General features: G+C 37.8%; 1 protein-coding gene across 2 annotated transcripts in view; it reads right to left on the bottom strand.

The window, feature by feature from the left end:
• LOC122789919 (cytokine receptor common subunit gamma-like) overlaps positions 1-19214 on the bottom strand; it is a 1562088-nt gene that overhangs the window by 774179 nt on the left and 768695 nt on the right. The window lies entirely within an intron of this gene.

Below are 19214 nucleotides of genomic sequence, written 5' to 3'. Positions count from 1 at the left end.
TGCATCCTCTAATAGTTGGCATAGAAGATTTCAGAGAGTTTAACCACAGATATGAACAGCAGTAACAAGAATTTAGTTGTACCACCTATAAGCCACCTACGTTATTTACTTGTGGATCAGATTATGTTGTATGTATGAAAACATGTATTTCTTGTGAATTGTTTTATGTTGTTTAATCACAAGAAAATTTAATAAATGACTTTATGAGCAAATATAGTCTATTAAACACAAAAGTGGCACTTGTGTATTATATAGGCACACACCATCATGTAGGGCATTTAAAGATGCATTTTCCATGTGACTGACTACTTATCATATGATTATGAGTGGCAGAGATAATGCCCTTGAATGTACAGAATGCAAATAACTTTAAATACATGTACACTACCTGGTTTACATAGAAGCATTAATTTTAAAAGTTTTCTATAAAAAAGATGTTTTAGAAAAAAAACAGACCATTTTTAGTAGCTTAACTACATGCTTTCACTTAGTTCTTTTTCATTGTTATGTGATCCTTTTTAGATCATTATACGTATTCTTGCAATTATCAAATCAGTCTGAATAATTCTCTTAAGTAGTGCAATGTGAGATGAATGAATTAATTTGCATGAAATTAAGTACTTTTTGATGTCAGTTTTAGAGTCTCTTGTGTTTCCTTCACCAGTGGTTATCGAGGTAGTAATATGTCCATTGACAACTTTTTCTTTTATAACATATATTTTGTGATACACTCATAGTGTATGATATCATTTCTAAGAAATTTAAAGACGTCACTGTTTCTAGTTTGTGAGTCTTACTAAGTCATAAAAAAAATGCCTGATAATTCACCAATTAAATAATTTAAACTCCTCAGTCATTCAGATTTCCAGAATTTCATATTTATTCAATAAATTTAATCTGTCACAGAATAATGACAATACACATCAGTGTACATGTTATCTTGCATGGGAGGACAGGACAGTACAGGGAGAATACAAGATGGATGGCAACATGGTTATTCATAAGTAGCCATGGAGTAGGGTAGAAAGACACTTAAGTACAGCATATGTTAACAAGAACAGAAAGCGGCACTGATTTATATACAAGTACATACCAGTCAGAGATCCTCATTGTCATTACGTCATCCAGGAAGTAGATGTATGAATCAGGACTGAGGACTTTGCACGGGTAAAAATACTAACAACTGGCATAGTCCTGAATACTAATGCTTTAGAACCAGTTTCTGCTTTGGTCGATCTACCATTGCATCATATTTACTAAACGCCCATGTTGGTAAAGATCGCAGTGACAGCCTGCTGAGCACATTAACTACATTTTCTTGTCCCTGCAGCAGTCCCATATGTAATCTAGTCAGATGTCCTGGCATTTCTAAGAAAGCTCAGACAAATAATCCCACCACTAGATTGTCCCAGCTCCTCCTCAAAGTGAGCTCTGCGTAGTGTACCTCCTGTTAAAGGTGCCTATGACACATCTTATCAGCATGCCCAAACCACTTCAGCTGACTTCCTCATATCCCATTACAGCAGCATTCTATTCTCAGTTCCTCCTTCATTGTTGAGATCCTCAATCCTTCATGTCGAGTGAGCCCAGAAACTGTTGGAAGGGCCCTTGTTTTCTCAACTTCTTATTTTCCATCTCATTCATCCTATAAATTTCCTAGAGACTGTGACTACTTTGTGGATGGGGACACTGACTCAGCTATCCCTTCATGACCAAAGTTCGATACAACACCTGCAGTACTGCTGCAGGTGTATCCATTCATCATCTACTTGCTGATCTCATCCTGAATTATCTATGATAAAAGACATGATAAAAACACAGAAGAACTCAGGTACGACCAAGGTTTCCAGTTTGAACTGAAGTTTTAATGTTAAAATATAAGCGCTTTCGCAGGAAAATATGCTTCATCAGATGCTAATAAATACATCTGAAATGTGCATCTTTTAATACAGCCTCTAGCAAGCAATAATAGTCACGTGATACAAATTAAGTAAAACAATTATCATAGCAGGTGACTTGAGTTTACTACCCTACTGAATGAAAGAAATCCTTGCAAGCATGTACTGCTATCAATAGAAGTCACTTATGAAAATATATATAAAAATTCATATATATATATATATCTATATCTATATATATATATATATATATATATATATATATATATATAAACACATATACATATGTAATACACAGTCTTTTAAATGCAAATGTAACTATAACATTTATATATTTGTAAAAGTGTATGTATTAAAATATACATAAAAGGATACATATATAAGTAAGCACACTTTATTAGTGGTACATTTAAAAAGAAAAAAGAGAAAAAAATATCTAAACAAGGGTCTGGATTTAAGCTTGGGTTTAAGTGGCACATATTCATTTAAACCATGCCCTAAATCTCCCCTAAGTCTAATAATCCATCTGGACTCTAACTGCTCATTTATATTACATATCTCTCCCCTCTGATGTCAAAAATTCTGCCTATGGCCATAAACTTAAAGGTGTGTTCAGAGTTAGTACCAATAACATGCTTGGCAAAAGCACTAACTTTATTTCTCCTACTGATATAGTAAATATGTTCTTGAATCCTTTCTTTGAAGGGTCTGTCTGTTTTGTCTATATAGCATTTTTTTACATTTAAGGCAATTAGCTAAATAAACTATATGCTGTCTGTCACATGTGGCTTGTACCTGAAAGTGAAACACTCTGTTCTGGTCTGGATGTTCAAAGCTAGCTGTGTTGTCATTGTATTTGCAATAGTTGCATTTACCACATGGATGTGTTCCAACTGCTCTATTAGACTGATGAGTGTTCTTAGGATAGCAGAATTGCCTTTTAAGGGACATTGTGTTCCTAAACTGAAACTTAGGCTCAGTATCTATCAACTCACAAATATCCCTATCGGTAGTAAGAATACCCTAATGTCTCCTTACTATATCCATGTAGGAAGAAACATTGTCTGGATAGTATAAAGGAACCTTAAGTTTCATTCTAGGTGACGGTGTAGGGGCCTGTTTACCTCTATAATTGCATTTGGAAAAATAAGGCTTGGCTATTGTTCCCCTCAAACCTGTCACCTCATTGACATTAGTTAGAAAATCTGCCTCATTATATCCTCTCTCTATCAATTCTTGACTCAACACCTTGACCTGCTGCTGAAAATCTTCTTCACGTACATTAAGTCTTGAGACTCTGAACACCTGATTACGGATCACATTCCTAAAAATATAAGAGGCTGGCATGCTATCATGGGAAAGCAAGTGGTTGACATGACAGGGTTTCCTGTAGAGCTTAGTATATATACTGCCAGTATCTTCAACGTCTACACAAACATCTAAAAAATTAATAATTGATTTAGAGTATGTAGAAGTGAATCTCAAAAAAGTGGTACTTGTATTGATGCAACTCTCAAAGTCTTTAAACTGTTCTTTGGTACCCCCCCCCCCCCCCAGGACAAACAAGTAATCCACAAAGCTCCTATAAATGAGCACATGCTGACAAAAAGGTCCTTGTAAGACATGTTCCAATTCCCAAACAGCCATGAGAGCAATGGCGTAGTGGTTGGCACAGGATGTGCCCATAGCTACGCCATTACTCTGCCAATAGACTTTTCCATCAAATATGAATGTTATTCTCAAGCACACATCTTAAGAGAGCACTATACTTGACCAGCTCATCTTCATTAGTATTACTGAACCTTCTTAAAAAGCATTCAATGCCCTCTACACCCTGATTGGTGGGTATAACTGTAGAAAGTGATGTAACATCTAGAGTTATCAACAACAAACTCTGTTCACTGTTGCTATAATCTTCCAGAAAGGCATAGAGATCACTTAAGAAATGTTCAGTGTCCTTCAATACATGATTCATTTTATCTAGCATAGGTCTAAGATACTTTTCCAGACAGATGGAAATGGATTCAGTGCACCATTTTTGACCAGAGACAATGGGACATAAGGGTGGATTTCTGATGTCTTTATGTAGTTTGGGGAGTACCTGTATAACAGGTACAGTGGGATGCATTATTAAAAAATACTCAAAAGATTTTTGTCAATTACATTTCTACTTAACAGTGCATTCAAAGTGCCACTAACATTCTTTATCATAAATTTTACACAACCATAGTGAACCTTTGTATAAAAGGCATCATCTGCTAACACGGCCAGCATTGCCTATTTATACCACTCAATGTCATGCACTGCTATAGGGCCCCCCTTATCTGCTGGTCTCACCACAATTTCAGAATTACTCTGCAAGCTTTTCATTGCTAAATGTTCACTCTTGGTTAAACTAAAACATTTTTTCTTCTTACTTTTAACATTAGGAACTTCAGATTAATTTAATTTGTAAATATCATCCAAGCACAAGTTTTCAAAAGCATTAATTAAAGAATTATTAATGGATGTAAAGGTACCAGGTTTCCTAAAGATGTCATGTTTATCAGAATTACAGCTGTCTGCATCTTTATTCATAAGTTTAAACATTAGATTTCTAGTAAAAAGCTTGATGTCTAAAATGACATCTGTAAAGTCAGAGTACCTGGCAGGAATGAATGATAATCCCTTATGGAGAAGCACAGCTCATCTTCTGTAAGGGCATATCTAGAAAGTTTCCAAACTAAGCTTTTTTCACAGTTGTGAATGCCTTCACGATGCTCATGGGGTTCATTGAATTTCCCTCCAGCTTCCTCTTCTGCCTGCTGCGGCTGTGACCCCGTGGTTGTTCATGTTGCTGAGATGTCTTCAGTTCCCTCACAGGTAAAAGGAAAAACAGTCTCTGCTGAACTGAAGGAAAAGAAGAATCCACTCCACAGTTTGGAGCAGTGTTAATAGTACAGTCAGTGACAGGGGAATTCTGCACCTGGCCTGTCACTTGAATAGTTTTTCTTCTGCCTCCAAGGTCTCTAGTGGATTCCGCTATGCTATCCCCAGCAGCTGATGTCATCTCGTCACTCAATGGGGGAACCATATATTTTTCATAAGTGTCTTCATAAGTGCCTACTATTGATACCAATGCATGCTTACAAGCATTTCTTTCATTCAGTAGGGTAGTAAGCTCAAGTCACCCCCTATGATGTTAATTGTTTTACCGAATTTGTATCATGTGACTAGTAGTGCTTGCTAGAGGTTGTATAAAAGACTGTACTATTAACACTGCTCCAACAAAATGAGTCATGTATTGAAGGACATTGAACATTTCTTAAGTGATCTGTATGCCTTTCTGGAAGATTATAGCAACAGTGAACAGAGTTTGCTGTTGGCAACACTAGATTTTACATCACTTTTTACAGTTAATACCACCAATCAGGGTGTAGAGGGCACTGAATGCTTTTTAAGAAGGTTCAGTAATACTAATGAAGATGAGCTGGTCAAGTATAGTGCTCTATTAAGATGTGTGCTTGAGAATAATGTATTCATATTTGATGGAAAAGTCTACTGTCAGCGTAATGGCGTAGCTATGGGCACATCCTGTGCCAACCGCTACTCCTTTGCTCTCATGGCTGTTTGTGAATTGGAACATGTCTTACAAGGACCTTTTTGTCAGCATGTGTTCTTTTATAGGAGGTTTGTGGATGACCTATTTGTCGGGGGGGGGTACTGAAGAACAGTTTAAAGACTTTGAGAAATACATCAATACATGTACCACTATTTTGAGATTCACTTCTACATACTCTAAATCAAGTATTAATTTTTTAGATGTTTGTGTAGAAGTTGAAGATACTGGTGGTATATATACTAAGCTCTACAGGCAACCCTGTCACGTCAACCACTTGCTTTCCCATGATAGAATGCACCCCTCTTATATTTTTAGGAATGTGATCCGTAATCAGGTGTTCAGAGCCTTAAGACTTAATGTACATGAAGAAGATTTTCAGCAGCAGGTCAAGGTGTTGAGTCATGACTTGATAGCGAAAGTATATAATGAGGCAGATGTTCTAATGTCAATGAGGTGACAGGTTCGTGGGGAACGGTAGCCAAGCCTAATTTTTCCAAATGCAATTATAGAGGTAAACAGGCCCCTAGACAGTCACCTAGAATGAAACTTAAGGTTCCTTTATACTATCCAGACAATGTTTCTTCCTACATGGATATAGTAAGGTGACATTGGGGTGCTCTTACTACCGATAGGGATATTTGTGAGTTGATAGATACTGAGCCTAAGTTTCAGTTTAGGAACACAAGGTCCTTTAAAAGGCAGTTCTGCTATCCTAAGAACACTCATCAGTCTAATAGAGCAGTTGTAACACATCCATGTGGTAAATGCAACTATTGTAAATACAATGACAACACAGCTAGCTTTGAACATCCAGACCAGAACAGAGTGTTTCACTTTCAGGTACAAGCCACATGTGACAGACAGCATATAGTTTATTTATCTCATTGCCTTAAATGTAAAAAATTATATTTAGACAAAACAGACAGACCCTTCAAAGAAAGGATTCAAGAACATATTTACTATATCAGTAGGAGAAATAAAGTTAGTGCTTTGCCCAAGCATGCTATTGGTAAAAACTCTGAGGAGGGCATATGTAATATGAATGACCAGATGGAGGCCAGATGGGTTATTAGACTTAGGGGAGATTCAAGGCATGGTTTAAATGAATATGTGCTACTTAAATCCAAGCGTAAATCCAGACCCTTGTTTAGATAGTTTTTTCTCTTTTTTTCTTTTTAAATGTACCACTAATAAAGTCTGCTTACTTATATATGTAATCTTTTATGTATATTTTTATACATATACTTTTAAAAATATATAAATGTTATATCTAAAGACTGTGTATTACATATGTATATGTGTTTATATATATATATATATATATATATATATATATATATATATATGTGTGTGTGTGTGTGTGTGTGAATTTTTTATATATTTTTCATAAGTGCCTTCTATTGATAGCAGTACATGCTTGCAAACATTTCTTTCATTCAGTAGGGTAGTAAGCTCAAGTCACACCCTATGATGTTAATTGTTTTTACCTAATTTGTATTATGCGACTACTAGTGCCTGCTAGAGGTTGTATAAAAAGAGGCACATTTCAGTTGTATTTATTAGCATCTGATGAAGCACATTTTCCTGCGGAAGTGCTTATGTATTAACATTAAAAATTCAATTGAAACTGGAAACCTTGGTCATACCTGAGTTCTTCTGTGTTTTTATCATTACTTGTTTTTGGATTTATTCAGAACTCGGGAACCTGTGTGGGCTGGTGACTGTTTTTTGTGGTTTTACTATGACAAAAGACACCAAGACACTTAAAATCCTTTTCTTGCTAGACATGGCCCCCTCTCATTTACAGACAACTATATATTTTTCATGAGAGAACCATGTCTTTTTTATTTGGAGGTGATGATATTCATACTTAAAATCCATTTCTGGAGACACCCCAAATGAAATCATTTTCTACAAATAACAAAAATGTAGACATCAAGTCTTCAAACTGGATACTCAGCATACCTCAGCTGTACATTAATATCAAGTCTGTGAAAATTTATACACAGGAGGGGAAGCAAGAACATTGTAGCTAGAGTTGTTTGCTTACTGTAAGTATTCTTAAATTTATGCAGAGAATGTAGATGCAACTCTCACTGCGCAAATACAGATTCCAAATTGCATGCAACAACTGCACATGGCCCTGTATTGTACATTAAGATGGTATATTTTCATTGTATAGGGCCACAAAATAAATGCATCAAGATAAAATAAATGCAGATCAAAAGCGCAAGCTCCCATGAACATGCATTGGCCATACATGGCTATAGAAATGATCTACTGCTCTTTGATGTGGATGGTACCCAGATTGTGCTAACTGATTCAGACGTTTAACTATTAGATTAAGTCTCTTTCCAGGTCTCTGGTACATGTTTTCCTAGGGAGCCTGAGAAGCATAATATCTCCATAGTGGGAATACACAATCCTATCCTCCCTTTTGAAAATGTACCACAAACACATTTTGCAAACCAGAGTGCAAGCACTGTGCCCTGTGCAACAATGCAGATGCATGTTAACTATGAAGCTCCAACATTATCTAGCACTTTTAGAACTCTCAGGTATTTGCACAGACTCCAATAGTCTTGTTAATTCAGAACTGTTTAACTGTTGTCGTGACATAATCTACATAAACTGACCCAGTCCTATTAGCAGTTCCTGTTCTTTAAATTTTGCATGTCCAGAGAATGCATATGTTCCTCAAGGTTTTCCTTTTACTTCAGGTAATATCCCTATGCACAGACATTTTTCTGCACCTCTGCTGACAACGGCCAACACGATGTCCCGTAACACAACAGTGTTGCAGGATGGTTTGCTAGAATATCTTTTAGACCATCCAATAGTCTTTCTCAATGAGTTTAACAAACCCCTCCTACTACACTGAGGCATTGTCTCAGTAATTGCTGCAGCTGCTGATTTCCTAGCTTAGTCAGATCTGAATCTTTCTCATCCCTGCACTGCATCATATTCCTTTGTCTTAAACTTGACTGTATCCCTTACTGCAGATGTCCATCAAAAAGTCTTAAGGCTACTGTCATGACAACAACTGGCTACATTTTGACCACAGTTCCTTACTACTAACTGAGTTAAGAAAATCTACTGGGATCATTTGATTATCTCGAGTATAAGGGAGCTAATCTTCTGGACTCATTCTGCAAAGAAACATCTACAGATCATCATCTGGATACCATCACTTCTGCTTTGCATATAGAGGGGTTATCCTTCCACTTTCCCTTCCATCAGACCAACTCATCACCAAGAACTGAGTAGCTCACAGCTCAGCATTTGTCTTAATCTGTGTGTTTAGAATATATATGGACTTAGGCCTGGTAACAGTTGTTGAGACAGGAAATAGATGCATTTTTCATGAGGAATGGAGAGAATTAGAAATCCCTGTAATAATCACAGAAGACTCTTGGGAAATGGATAGTGCACTCCTTGCAGGCTAAGAAAGCACATGCCTGGGCTGCTGTGGAATGTTTTACCTGGGTAGCATCCTACCTTGGGATTCCCCTTTAGCAGTGTACTGTGGCATCTTGTATTTGGCATGGTGAACTGAAGATATCAATAGAGAGATACGGCAGCTTCAGGCATTTTCTTACATTGGGAAGGACTCACTCTGAATCATGAGCACATTATCAGGAACTAAGTATTCTTGGCAAAGAACAAAACCTGCTTCAGTACAAAAGGGTATTTCCACTGTTGTGGGGATTTTTTCGTGATGCTAACACTCCTGTTTTTCTTTTTTGTAAATCCTATTTTTTCCACAGGCAATTCTGTATTTATATAAACTCTATTACTTTCTATCCTTTAGATTTTTAAGGCAATAAATTCTCCTCAGGCTATACAACTGTAATGTGTCAATTTTCTACATGTTGTTTCATGTATAAATGTTGTTTGTTCTACATTACTGATTATACATAAAGTTCTGAAATATAATTGTACCTCAGTGCATATACATTGCACTGTTCATACTAACATCATGATTAGGTTAACTCAATAAGTACCTCCCATTCCTTAGAAACAGCTGTTTATTTCTGTGAAGTATGCATACATGAAAATATGATACATAAAAGCTTTACAACTACGCTTGCTGTATTACAGCTGAAAGATGTAATAGTTTAAATGTAAAGCATTCTTCTTCTTCTTCTTTCGGCTTTTCCCAGTTAGGGGTCACCACAGCGGATCACCTTGTCCGCACATTGAATGGCAGTGGAGTTTTATGGTGTCGAGTTGCCAGCCCGGCGCCCAACCTTCCACAGAAGGCACACTCACACGCACACCTAGGGCCAATTTAGAGTGTCCAATCCACCTGCAGCATGTCTTTGGGATGTCGGAGGAAACCCACGCGACCACAGGGAGGACATGCAGACTCCGCACAGAAGGCACCCCAGCCGAGGATCGAACCGGAGAACCTCTTGCTATGAGGGGGCAATGCTAACCACTGCACCACCGTGGCCGCCCTAGTTTAAATGTAAAGCATTAAATGTATGATTTAGTATTTCAGTAATGGGAAAAAATGTTGAACAATCTATCATTTGGATTGAATCAGCACCACCAAAGAACATCTGAAAGGAAGACACAGCATAAAATAAAACTAGCTGAAATGGTATTTGAGTCCAGGATGTTTTAGTAGTACATGTGTGGTGTGCAAATTACATATGGCAGTGGTATGGGCTTTAGTGCAAAACAGTACTGGACATTTCTTGAGACATCGTTATCTTTCAGGGCAACCCATCACCATGAAGTTTGTATTTTAGCTAAAGTTCCAGCTTATGAGTGTAAGGGAGGAATACACCTGTGTCAGAATTCATGCCTACAGTTCCATTAAAATATTAATTGCAGGTAATGCTTTAGTATGAACAATAGCTATAACTTTTATATGTACTGCCTTGTAATTTATTTTGATGGAGTTTTGTTATTTGACATGATGAAAGTGCTTAAATCGAATTAAATTTGCAATGTTGTTCCATTTTCTGTTTATTGGGTTCTTTTGGTGGAGTCTACTTCATTAAGCTGCTTTTAGAGTGCTGCCACTTAGAAATAGCTATTTCTGATCATCACAGTTCTGATATGGGAGACAATAAGTTCTAAAGATGATAATGTGAAGAGTCTGGAATTCATGAACATGCTTTTACAGCATTGTTCCAGACTCCACTATTGGGCAAGGAACCAATGTCAGTCATTCCAGCCAACAGAAAATTAAACACTTGGAGAAATTAGACAGGCAGGAAATGCATATTTCAAAATGTGCATTAAGGGAAGGCCCAACATAACATAATTTAGGATTTACATGGACTGGCAAAAACAAGGACTGACTCCAAGATGATTTCATTCTGATGCATAGTGGAAGAATTCAGAAACTCTTTTTATTCAGCCATTTTGTGCAGATGCAAGGCTGTAGAGACCATTCACAGAGTAGCAGTAGACCTGCAGTGTAAAACCACTCAGCCTCAAATACTTAAGCACTGTAGTGTAGCAAATGGGTGAGGAGTGACTGGAAGCTGTAAGAGCACAATGTGACATGCATGATGTGTCACTTACCTCATCGGATCTAATTCTAAAGCTCAAAGTTTCGAAACTTTGAACTTCAAAAGGCTGAGACTAGAAGATTGAAGTTCTGAAAATTTGAAAACTAAATAAAAAATAAAAGCAGATTATTTTTATGTTTTTGCAGGGGAGCAAGATCCCCTGCACCCCCTGCTAAATAAATATGCCAACTATATATAACATTCCGCTCTGTACATTGATCTCCATTAAGAATGTTTAATGTTTCAAAACTCCGATCTTCTGGTCTCGGACTTTTGAAGTTTGAAGTTTCGAAACTTTGAGCTTCTGAAGGAAATCCACCTCATCATGTCCATTCCATCCACCTCTTAATGCACAATGTGACATGCATGACATGTTAAATACTCACTTCATTTCCATCCAATCCACCCATCAGTCTACAGTGTGACATACATGATATGGTACATACTGATCTCATGTCCATCCCATCCACTATGTTAGTGCACAATGTGACATGCATGACATGTCATCTCATCATGTCCATTCCATCCACCACTAAATGCACAATGTGACATGCATGGCATGTTACTTACCTAATCCTGTCCATACTATCCACCTCTAAATGCACAATGTGGCATGCATGATATGTTACATACTCATTTTATTTCATTTCCATCCAATTCACCTATCAGTCTACAGTGTGACATACATGACATTTTACATACTGATCTCATGTCCCTCTCATCCACTATGTTAGTGCACAATGTGACATGCATGCCATGTCACCTCATCATGTTCATTTCATCTACCTGTAAATGCATAATGTGACATGCACAACAAGTCACTTACCTCATTGATTCCATCCCATAAACCTCTAAATGCACAACGTAACATGCATGACATGCTACTTACTCATCTCTTCATGAATATTCCAACCACCTGTCAGTTTGCAATATGACATACATGACATGTTAAATACTCATTTCTTCATGGTCATCCCATTCACCTGTCAGTGCACAATGTGGTATGTATGACATGTTACATACTTATCATTTCATGTCCATCTCACCCACTATGCTAGTGCACAATGTGACACACATGATGTGTCACTTTCTAATCTCTTCATATCCATCCTATCTTCCTGTCAGTGCACAATGTGCCATACATGACCTGTTACTTACTCAACTCTTCATGTCCACCCCATGGACAATGTGACATACATGTCCTGTTACTTACTCATCTCTTCATGTCCATCCCACCCACCTGTCAGTGGACAATGTGGCATGCATGACATGCCACTTATCTCATCATGTACATCCAGTTGACCTGTAAACAACTGAGCCCTGGAAGGTGTTGCACAATGTAGAAGACACCAGTGTCATTACTCATATAATAAAGTTTTGTGAAATAGACCTGGCATCAGTCCCATTACTTTCAAACTGCATATATCCACCTACGACTGTAGCTCTAACCTGTGTTCACTAACATATCTATCTTGTTGATGAATTCTAGAAGGTAGTGAGTGAAGTGTAGCATGTGTGTCACTCTGTGGGGTCAAACATGTGCTCTCTCTCTCTCTCTCTCTCTAAACTGCAAATCACAGTGTTAAAGTTTACACTGCATCACAAAAATCAATATGAATGAGCTAGGCATTGCATTCCAAATATTGTTCCACTTTAATTAATTATACAATATCTTAAATGTATCCTCCATGCACCAGTCATCTAATTAAAACATTTTGTTCTAGATGGCCAGTGTTGCTAGATTATCTTATTTTATTTGGGCTGAGTTAACACCATTTTTTGTCAGTCAAGACTCAGAATTTTTTTTTTTATTTTATTACTTTGCTAACCATGTAAGCCTACTAGTCAGAAAGTATTTCGTTTAGGGGAAACATGTGAGCATTGTCAGGTTAAAAGACTTGCTCAGAGTACTACATTATTCATATGGATGTCAAAGGAATCAAACCTTGTACCCTTGACTACATGAATCAGTTCATTAACAGCTCAAAGTTTTAATTATAAGAGTAAACAAAAAATGTAATAATTGTAGTATATCATATTAACACCTATGTCAAAAGGCAGGATGTTTCTTACCCACAAACCCACAGGATATAATTTGATTAAGATATTGGAAATTCCAAGTAACTATTCAATCAAAATACAAAAATAAATAAATGAATACATCTATAACATAGTTACAGATGCTTCAGGATCACTTGGCAAACAGACGTTTGCTGTAAATTAAACTCTCTCTCTCCTGCACTGTCTTCAGAGTGGTTTGCATCAATGTATCCAATGCAGTCATTTAAATGTGTAATCATAGTGGTACAGTAGTAGTGGCCTTGTTGACTGTGGCTACATAAACATGATCTCATACATTCAGTCATTTCTCCTAACCAAAGGCCTTTACTGAAAAAAAAAATCATAAACATCACCATCTCATGCTCTTTCAGATCCTAATAACCAAACAAGTTAAATTGCTTTAGCTTATAAACAAGGAGCTGTTGTGGTTAAAAATGCTAGCATTTATGACACATGTCTGAAATAAAGTGTTGCATTATGGAAATGTAAGCATCTTGTTTGTTGATTCTGAATTATCTGTTTTGATATGACTGATAATGTCACACTCATTATGACATATAAAATCATCCCAAAGGGATAGTCTGATTAAAACATTAACTGCTGAGCCATATGTAAACCCTTAATCTGTAATTCAAACTTCAGTTTTGGTCCTTAGCTTTGCTAGCATTATTATTATTATATGCAAGCAATAACATCATCAGGTTGGATGCTACAGAGAAATAGCAGACCATATTGGGTGTTATACGGCTCAACAACACAAGCAGTGAGTCTTGCCACCCCTGGAACATCCATTATATCCCTCTAATGTGCTTAGAAAATGAGCTGTTTCTTATATATTTTATTTAAAATAGTTTCTCTGCCAAATGTTTCAAAGTTTTTATAGGATATATTACTCTTGTTGGAGGAAGTATTTTGTATCTAAAATATATGTTATACATATGTTCTAAACACATGCCCACACACAAACATGTGTCCACTTTATCAATTATGTACAGTTCGAAGGTCTAATTATGATCAAATTAATCAATACTTCAAAAAACAAGTACTATTATGTATTTTGGTTAGTTGCTTGCACTTTGTTGACAATGCACAGCTGAGATGTCCAGGTATCATCAAATGAATCAATTAATTCACAAAAGGCAGACACTGTAAATATATTTTGATTTGTTGCTGTCAGACTCATATGCTAATGTGTGTGTGTGTGTGTGTGTGTGTGTGTGTGTGTGTGTGTATATATATATGTGTGTGTGTGTGTAAATATATACACATATATATACACACACACACACACACACACACACACCACACACGCACACACACACACACACACACACACACACACACACACACACACACACACACACACACACACACACACACATACTTCTAATTGCTGCTAGAGTTACTAGTGATACATTTTTTCCTGCCAGACAGCTATGGTGTTATACAAGCCATGGCTAGCAGTCCAGGAAATGGTGGCCACATTTAACAAATTCAGTCTCAGCATGTAGAGGGAGGTTGGCATAATGGTTAAGATATGTGCATTACAGACACAAAGTGCAGGGTTTGATTCTCACATGGGTTAATTGGCTAGGCTTAGCCTAGTACTAATCTAAACACTGTTCAAAAGGAACCTAGATGAGTAGATGGGGTACCGTAAATTGTTACAGGGATAGTGCTCACAACCCTACTGGACATGGACAGCCATTACTAAATACAATCCTGGGTATTGACTAGAGTATCTATGGTATTACATTGGGATGGAACGACTAGGCTTGAAATGACCTCTGGGTCAACAGCCTAGTAACCTCCTATGATCCTACACAAGAATAGGGTCACCTTTTCTTACCAGGCTCTCCATAAACATTAATTAATGCCTTTGGGAATCATTGGTTCTGCAAACTGATTCCCAGTGGGAATCATTGGTTCTGCAAACTGATTTTCCAACTGATGTCTGGAAGGAAAGGCATGACTTTTGACACACAAGACAGACATTGTGACAGAATTAAATTCAGAAGGGATAAGAGGCTGAGAAGGAAGAAGGCTAATTTTAAGGAATCACATATAACATATAATTGTAAGTTAAGAACAAGATCACGTCAGGAAAAGAAGTAATCAAAGGGAATAAGATATGACTCATGGAAACCAGTGGATACAACAGAATTAGAAAGAATCCTTTGAGATGCCACTACAAATATGTTAAAGTAAAAATAAAAAGTGATATGAAAAGACAACATTGAGGTCTCTGAGATCCAAAGCTATCTAGACACATGTTCTAGAAAACAAACTGTTGTTATCTTGTTCTACAGAAAGATGGTGTGAACTTATCCACAGTGCTTCCTGAAGTTTTGGAAGCACCATCCCCACAATAGACAGGACAACTGCATTTCAGATGAATGTAGTCAAAAACAGTAAAATACCTTTCCTTTCATTTGAAAATGAATGGAAATAATTAGTTGACTGGGTAATTAGGGCATGCAATTTATCTAAATGGGAGGGAGATGGCCAATAGAAGTGAGCCAAACAGCAATCATCTGCTATTAAAACATATCTAACAGAATCTTTGCTATCTAAAACAGAATGTTTGTTTCCTATGAATCATGCTCAGTAAGGATTTCCAAAGGTCTTAAAAGTCAAGTAAAGACTGCTTTTGGACAATACTTGGGGATCCTTTCAGAAAAATCTTAACATCTGTTTCTTCAATGGGCCTTACGTGTTATAGAAAGGGTTAAGAAAAAGTAACTGGAAATAATCTTACTGGTGCCAGATAGTCTCATACAGGTGTACACAAAGTTTACATTAAAAGTTATCAGTCCTACAGTCTGTGTTGTTAAGAGATTATTTGATATTTGGCATTGCATATGGTTTCCTTTGAATTATAGCTGAAAGAAAAGAACTTTAGATGATCTTTTAATAAAACATGAACTTAGAAGTCACAATAACAAGAGTCTGTGTTCTTGGTTAGTGCGTACTACAGCATGATATTATGTACACTCTTAAAATACAAAACTACTTCAAAATGCCTGTGGCAAGTTCAAAAACGTAAATGCTTTTAAGACAGATAAATACATAGAGTTCACTAGACTAATTGCATAACCTGAAAAAATGCATGATCAATATCATCATCATCATCAATCAATCAATCAATCAATCAATCAATCAATCAATCCCCTTTTTGCATTTTGTACATTTCGTTGGGGTACTGTGTCAACTGTCACCATCTCTCCCTATTCAGTGCCCCCTCTCCTACCTTCTTCAACACTAATGCCTGCATGTTGCAGGTCTTCTTTCACACAATCCTTCCACCTCTTTGTTGGATGCCCTCGTTATCTGTTGCCTTCTTTTGGTCTGTCCCAAATCTTCTTTACCAGATTTTCTTTTCTGAACCACTGTAATCTGTTTTCTTTCTGTAAATGGAGCTACTTTGGCTTCTGCTCTATATCCTCATTTCTTCATCTGTCTTACAGATTGCATCCTACCCCCCATCTCAAGCACTTCATCTCCATCACTTCTAGCTTCCTAAACTGCTCTGCCTTTAATACCCAGGTTTCTGTACTGTACAGTGGTACTAGCCACACCACTGCTTTGTACACTTTACTTTTCAGCTTCTTTGGCATTATTTTGTCAAATACTACACCCAACGCACTTTGGTATTTGGCTGCATCCCCTCTGATTTTAGCTTTGGCCTCCTCATTCAGACTTCCCTTCTCCTCAGCCACCCCTCCCAGATACTTGAAGCTGATAACATTTTCCATTATTTTCCTTTCTGTCTCAATTCTCAGCTTCTTCTGATTTCCACTATTTGCTGCCATTACAACTGTAATGCCGCACTGTCTACATACAGCAACCTTGTTGAGCTGTTCCCTCTGACCTTTTTACTAATGTAGTCCATGACTAGTATTTACAGTAGTGGGGTCAGAGCTGACCCCTGATGCACACTCACTCCCACTGGCAATCCCTCTGTGAGACTGAACACTGTTCGTACTTGAGTCATTGGGTCCTCATACACAGCTTGCACTAATTCTATAAATATTTCTGGGACTTTGAACCATCACAGGACTGGTCATATTAGCTTTCATGGGATCTTGTCATATGCTCTCTCCAAGTCTAGGAATGTCCATTTGGACACTTTCCTTATCTATAGCTTCTTCTCAATTATCCGTCTCCCAGCAAACATCAGGTCAGTTGTGCTGCATCTGGATATGAATCCAAACTTCTCATCTCCCATCTTGCTTTGAACTACCGTGCCTATTAATTTATCAATCACCCTTCCAGAACTTTCATGCAATGTGACAGAAGTTTGATACCTCCATACTGCCTACAGTTGTAATTGTCCCCTTTGCTATTGAACACCGGCATTAGCATGTTTAGTTTCCAGTCATCTGAGATATTTCTGTCTCTTCACACTGTTATGAATAGCCTCAGGAACTATTTCTCCCCTATCGCAGTCAACATCTTTCTCATATGTGCTGTGACCTCATCTGAGTCTCTGCTTTCCCTGACTTCATTTTCCTTAGTGCTATTCTTACTCCTTCAATCGTGGGTTCTCTATCCATCTGCTTTTGATGTCCTGTGAACTGGTGAGCAGGTGGTTGCTGGCATCCCTTATGAAGGGTGCCTATCTTCTTTACCTTTCTGTCTTTGCCTTGCAACTTGATATAGCTTCTTTATGCCATTTACTGAGTCACTTTCCAGGAGCTGTTACTCTGCATCCGAAGCCCTGCTCTTTGCTATTTTAGCTCCCTTCTTAGCCTCTTTGTCTGAAGGCCATTATTCCTTCCTTACCATCTTTTCTATCTCCTACTTTTTCCTGCACTCTTTTTTTGATGACTTCCTGGACTTCTGCATTCCATTATCAGCTTTTCTTATGCACCTTATTTGGATAGCTAGTTTGGCTGCATATCAGTTCTGTTTTCCTCACACATGCTGTTTTGAGGCACTGACATTCTTCTTCTTCAGCTTCACCTATGTCCTCTTCTTGATGTGATACAGCCCTGAGTAATTCCTTGAACTGTTGTGCTTTCTCTCCAGTTAAATTTCAGGTCTTCAGCCTGGTCTCTAATGACCTTAGAGCCTTCTCAGACTAATGCTTGCAGATGATTGTGGCAACCAGTTCCTTATGCTATAGACTGTTGCACTGGGGATGATTTTGCAATCACTGATTCTATCCCGTTGTCCTTTCCTTACAAGGAGGAAGTCTATCCAAGTTGTATGATCGCAACTACTGTATGTGATCTTGTGCCTACCTCTCTTTCTGAACCATGTGTTGACTACTATCGTGCCATTTGCCAGACAGAAGTCTAGAACAGCATCTCCTTTATTCCTATTGCCACACCCCTATGGACCCTGGCAGTCCTCCTATCCTATTCTGTCTGTCCCAATATGAACATTCAAGTTACCAATTATCAGCACCAACTCATATTGTCCTGCTTTATTTAGTAGGTCCTGCAACTGCTGTCCGAATGCAATATTTTCCTCACTATCACATTCATAGGCTGAGATTATGAATACTATCCTTTCAGTAGGCTGAAGTCTACTTGCCATGAGTCTGTCACTAATTCTGATAACATCTCTCTCTGCCTTCTAAAGCCTCTCCCTCACCCCAATTCTGACGCATTTATAGCCTGTTCTCCCCCTTAGTAGTAGCCGATTGGATTTGCTGCACTGCTCTTTCATCTTGTCCCCTGGATAAATAAGGTGCTCAGCCACCCCCTTACCATCACGTAATACACTTCCAAGCTCTGTCCTGTCAGTAATAAAACATTAAGTGTAGAATTCTTAGTTCATGTTTGACAGGTTGATTGGTTTTGGTTTCAAGTCCAGCTTTCATTCAACAGAGCTATGCCAAGTAACCCAAGATGGGTAACTGGTCACTGGCCAGCCAGTAGCATATTGACCCAAAACTGCTGGGCTTTATGGCAGGCACACAGTGGCCAGTAGGGGTACATATACCTTTCCAACCATTAGCATGAGTCCCTGGCATAGGTCTGAGTAGGCCAGGTCCTCAATGCACTTAAGCACTTACAAATACCATGACCATTTGGTGACATTAGTCACCATGACTGAATAACCTACAGCCATATTTTGTACCATTGAGTGACTAGCCCTGCTATGGCATGCAGTCTG

Source organism: Protopterus annectens, chromosome 15.part0 (assembly GCF_019279795.1).
Source record: "Protopterus annectens isolate FY-2018-M chromosome 15.part0, PAN1.0, whole genome shotgun sequence".
NCBI lineage: Eukaryota > Metazoa > Chordata > Ceratodontiformes > Protopteridae > Protopterus > Protopterus annectens.
This window is presented reverse-complemented; position numbering and strand designations above follow the sequence as displayed.